Source organism: Xenopus laevis, chromosome 6S (assembly GCF_017654675.1).
Source record: "Xenopus laevis strain J_2021 chromosome 6S, Xenopus_laevis_v10.1, whole genome shotgun sequence".
NCBI lineage: Eukaryota > Metazoa > Chordata > Amphibia > Anura > Pipidae > Xenopus > Xenopus laevis.
Genome location: NC_054382.1, coordinates 21,576,234 through 21,582,233, shown reverse-complemented (window position 1 = coordinate 21,582,233; position 6,000 = coordinate 21,576,234).

Here is a 6,000-nt window from a genome sequence, read left to right as displayed (position 1 = left end):
ACGCCTAAAATGGGAAGTGGATATCCCAGGTCTGGATGAGGAGGCCTGGACGGGTGTCATAGAGCAGATTCCAGAACTTTTCATGTCTAATAGGGATAGACTGATACAGTTAAAATTTTTCAACAGGGTGTATCTTACTCCCCAACGGCTTGCCAAGATCTACCCGGGAACGCCAGACACCTGCTACAAATGTGGGGTAGAGGTTGGTACTCTCTTCCATGTGTTTTGGGAATGCCCTAGTATTCAAGGTTACTGGGGGAGAGTACTAGATTTTATTCAGTCTAGTTTTGGCTTACCGAATATTCGCTCCCCGGAGCTATGCCTAATGGGTCACACTGAACCACTTACTTTCCCCCAGTGCCAGAGATTGTTTTATTTGCAATTACTTTATTATGCTAAGAAAGCCATCTTGTTGACTTGGAAGGATACTTCCCCTCCCTCTTTAAGTCGATGGAAACGACTGATAAACGAAATTCTCCCCCTGCAGAAGGCAGTGTATTTGGCTAGAGGGTGCCCGGAAAAATTCCTAAAGATATGGGGCCCTTGGCTTGAGTTGCCTGACACTGCTACTCACTCATTTCAAGCATTGACTTAGGCATGGTGATATTGCTCCTCTTGAAGCTAATGCATGTATATTGTTTTGTAGTACCTACTATGTAACCTTTGGTAGACAATTGTAAGACTCTCTTTTCTTCTGTACTTTGTATGTCTTTTTGAAAAAAGTTAATAAAAACAAATTTAAAAAAAAAAAAAAAAAAATCGTTCGACTATTCGACCATTCGATAGTCGAAGTACTGTCTCTTTAAAAAAACTTTGACCACCTACTTTGCCACCTAAAACCTACTGAGGTACAATGTTAGCCTATGGGGAAGGTCCGCATAGGCTTTCCTAGCTTTTTTTGATCAAAGTAAAATTGTTTGTTCGATGGATTAAAATCCTTCGAAACGTTCGAACAATTTTTCCTACGATCGTTCGAACGAACAAATTGCGGTAAATCCTTCAACTTCGATATTCGAAGTCGAAGGATTTTACTTCGACGGGCGAATATCGAGGGTCAATTAACCCTCGATAATCGACCCATAGTAAATGTGCCCCCAAGACTCTAAAAAAATGTGTCTGTTTCCTGCAGTATTTCTGTACAAATGAAGGAAAATCGCCAGTCTTTTCTATAGAGCTCCTATTATTTAGCTTCCTGTTTTTTGTTATTACAAAGCAAACTCTTTTGTATTTCTGAAAAACAGTTTGAGTCACTGACCAGCATAAGGTACATTTAATATTACAGGAAATCTTTTGGGTACACTGCCTTTTGTATATCAGGGAAACATACAACATAAAGATAAAGTTTATTTGTGTCACTACATTGCAATAATCTAGATTCTGGTGTGCGTAGAATTCTCTCTGCATGTCTTCATATACATATACGGATGAGACCGTATATGTATATGGTATCCGTTATCCGGAAACCCGTTATCCAGAAAGCACTGACCTACAGGAAGTTCACCAGAAATAAAGACTTTTTTCAATTTCTTTCCATGTTTTTTACCGTTTTTCCAAAATTTAAGTTGAATGTTCGTGTCTTTGGTGTTTCAGCCTGGCAGTTTAGTAATTCAGGTGCAGACTCTAAACTGCTACACTTTGCAACATTAAAGGTGGCCATACATGGGCCGATAAAAGCTGCTGACAGACCGAGTCGGCAGCTTATTGGCCCGTGTTGATCGGACGGGACTAAAAATCACATTGGCTCATGGAACGCTTCTGTTCGTTGATGTGGTCCCGCGATCTGACCGCCCGTTTACTCATCGTCATGATGCGATCGTTGGGCCAAAGGGCCCACTATCGGATCAGCCTGATATCGCCCACCTCTCCGTGAATGGCCACCTTTAGTTGCTAAATTTTTCAGCAGCATCTCTGGAATAATGCAACATTTTGTATCAATTTTAACAGTTGCCTTTAATGAAACCCAGAGATTCTGCTCAGCAGGGACAAAGATAAGAAATGTATGAATTTAGAACAGTTTATAGGGTTGGTGACCCCCTCCCAAAACAGCTTTAGAAGGTGAAAAACGAGCCTTAGGTTCAGGCCACACTGGGTGTTTTGGGGAGATTTGGTCGCCTGGCGACTAATCGGCTAATTTTTTCAGCGACCAATCTCCCCAAACGCCTTCCTGCACTCTGCGCCGGCTAAAATGAAAAAAAAAAAACACCGGCGCTAATCACATGCGGCGATTCGTTTTCCGAAGTCGCCCGACTTCAATACTTCAATCAATATAAGAAGAACGGTCATTGTCATTGGAAAAAGTATTTATTTTTAGTGAATTGTCTGAAACCAACTGAACTGACAAAAGTGTTGGAAGGTGAACAATCCCTTTAATATCATGACGGCTACTTACCTCAATAGACTTTGGCCATAAAGGTGTATGGGGAAAGTTGTGTCTGTAGACTTTATTGGCTTTTTTCACATCAACTGCGGCCACAACTTTAGCAGTGACACTACTTTCTGGCCGGAGGGAAAAAAAAACAAACACATTTTTAATATTCTTTTTAAAGATCATTTAAATAAAAGCCATGCAAGATGAAAGTGTTCTCTTCCAAGCAGGGATTATGTGATCATCACTTAGTACATGTTTTTGTTGCTTTTAAATAAATCTGAATTATATTTTATTGTTCTAAATTTGCAGCTAAAATGTATCAATATTATAAATTATCTCAATATTATAAATTAAAATAAAGCCGGGTGACATAAATGTGCAAAATTGAAAAGAGATGCCACAAATGGACTACTGTGGATGTATGGCTCATTAAAGGGGTGCTTCACCTTTAAGTTAACTTTTAGTTTGTTAAAGAATCACTCACTCTAAGCAACTTTTCGATTGGCATTCATTATTCAGACTCTTTCCAGCTTTCAAATCAGGGTCACTAGCCCCATCTAAAAAACAAATGCTCTCTCCGGCTACACATTTATTGTTATTGCTACTTTGTATTACTCTCCTCTCCTATTCGTATTCAAACCAATACATGGTTGCTAGGGTAAATTGGACCCTAGTTACTATACTGCTGAAATTGCAACTGGGGAGCAGCTGAATAAAAAGCTAAATAATTCAGAAGCCACAAATAATATAAAATGAAAACCAACTGCAAACTGTCTATCACTCTCTTTATCAAACTAAAAGTTAGTGAAGAACCCCTTTGAAAGTGGGGCATCAGAAATCAGAACATATTTTGGAACGTGAGCCCCAGTGCAGCATATGTTTGAAAAGAAAGGGGCCTATGTAACTGCTGTTTGGAAAGTTTGTCCAAGTTTAGTAGTCTATAGCATCTATTTCTGCAGCCCTCACTGCACTGCAGGAGCAAATGCTAATCGTTGGTTGGTTGCTATTGGTTACTGGACCAGGGAAACGTTTACCCAAGTCTTCTATAACAAGGGCCCAATAGTGAGTCGGGGAAATAGAACTCAGCAGACCAGAATGTCATATCAGCATCTAGCCATCAGAACTTTTGCTACGTGAATGGGAGAAGAGAATGAAAAAGGCACACCTGAACAGGTAAGATAAACAGTGACACCTAGAGGCCCATTTATCAAACTCTGAATTTATCGCCAAATTTTTTGTCAGCAACTCTGACCAAATACGCACAGGTTTTCCCCCTTATTTACCAATACATGTTCCCAAATATTTCCTGTGCAGGTAAAAACCTGAAAAAGTTGTGAAAAAATCTTCCGAAGTACGAATTTTTCGGATTTTCTTCTGGAAACTCAATTTTTTTCAGATTTTTCCCAGAAAACCACGAAAACCATAGGAAGCATGGGTTTTAGGAGTAAAAGGACAAGCTTACCACTTTCCACGGTGGGTTCGGGTGCTCATGCCCCAGACCTTCAGCAAAGGGGAGCTTTATCTAATAAAAAGACTATTTGTACTATGCAAAATTGGATTCTACTGACTGAATGACTTCAGTGTTCTGGAGTGGTGCCTGCCCAGTGTTGGACTGGGATAACAGGGGCCCATCCAAAAACCTTAGACCAGGAGCCCACCAAGAAAATTTAGACCAGGGGCCCACTCTCAGTACTAATATTCTTCCTCTCCTAGCTCAACCTCTATTTATAGTTTTACATACTAGAATATATTGTTCCATCTATTTAGCCTCTTTGTTCTCATAGAAATGGGGAATGGCCATGAAATAGGCCAAATGTTTAGCAACATGAGGGACCACTGACAAGTTGGGAGCAGAGAGGCACAGGGTGGGATTCAATTAGGCTGGGAGCATGGGTGGATTTTCATTAAGGCTCGGGAAGTCTAAGGCTTCCTAAACCTGACATAAAAAAAATAAGAAAAAACATTACTGACTGTTTTTTTCCCCTTAAGTTTTAAGTCCCGGTCCTGCCACAATGGGATTGGCTGGGCTTAAAGGAAGAACTGTGAACCATCCTTCAGTCTAGCCAATCCCCTAGTCAGCGCCGGATTTCACTTCTGGGCGCCCCAAGGCCGCGCGGTCCGACCAGGTGGCCGCGCGGTCCTAGCGCCCGCCTTCCCAGCGCGCCGGCGAAAAAACGCCGGTGCAGTTGAACGGCGGCTGGGCGGCAAACCGCCCCTATTTCTTTGCCGCCCTAGGCCCGGGCCTATGCGGCCTTGCCGCAAATCCGGGCCTACCCCTAGTGGCAGGGACTTTACATTCTGAAGAGGAAAAGTGGAAGTGTTTTACTGTATCCAGATTATTTGTGGCAGGACAAGGCCAGCACCAAGGTGCATGTTTTTCTTTACTCCGGGATTTTATCGAGTTTTTTAAATGATAAACTAGGTCAAATCGTGGATGGGAGTTTTGGAATTTTTAGTAAATAACCCTTTACTAAATAAACTTGAAACTACAAAAAACGTCATTATATACCGTGTAATATATAATTATTAATGCTTATTAATAAGTTGAATCCAAAAAACACAATCAAATAAAACTCAAATAACAGAGAGACATGGAGGCTGGACTAAATTAGGCTGGGGCAGTGAGATTTAGGTCAGGACTTAATCAGGCTGGGGCAGAGGGTGTGGGGGAGGGGCTTGGGCTGCTATTGCATAGTTCTGCTTGTCTCACTCTGACATCACTACGTTATGCTAATTACAAAGTACCGTTGGCAATCCTAAAGCTGGCTATAGACGTGCAGATAAAGAGCCCAAAAGTCAGGTCTGAACCTGAGGAGTAAATACTATATATATATATATATATATATATATATATATATATATATATATATATATATATGCCACAAAAATGGTCCACACTCTCAGGATTTAAACAAAAAATAAAAACGTTTTATTAGCTAAAACACTAACGTTTCGGCCTCTCTCTCTCGGCCTTTCTCAAAGTGACAAAGAGGCCCGGTGACTTTGGGGCGGTTTATGTGGGACGCAGAACTAATTGGAGAGCGTGATAAGAGACTATATTTGGATCTATATTACTATGATAAATACTGGGACTGTTTGTGACAATGGTGGCGTTTTACATCAACATTGGGTTAATATTTCTCCAATAAGAGGAATGCCGGTTTATGGGGTGGGTTTTGCACTTGGGATGTTTTTTGTTTTTTTAATTTTTTTTTTTAAAAACTTCCATTTATGTATGTCAGAATGTATAACTTTGTATTTATAAAGTTGAACTTCATTTGCTCTCCACTACTCCAATTACTCTGCAAGCTGGAAACATCCTACATCTTGCAAACACAGAAGAGAATTTACAACTTTAAATTCATTTATAAAGCAATGGACCAAAAAGAGACCCCTGTAACTTTAAAATCCAATCCGCTGGTTTGAATACATATATTGTACTGTTATGATGTTATGCTTCACTGGTACATCTGACTGGTTAATCAGGTGTATCTCATAAAAGTTATTGGCTCACAAACGTGCCTTTGTTTCTGTCAGTTTTAAAACCCAGTACTAGTATGGAACCTATTATCCAGAATGCTTGGAACCTGGTGTTTTCCAGATAAGGGTTCTATCTGTAATTTGGATCTTCA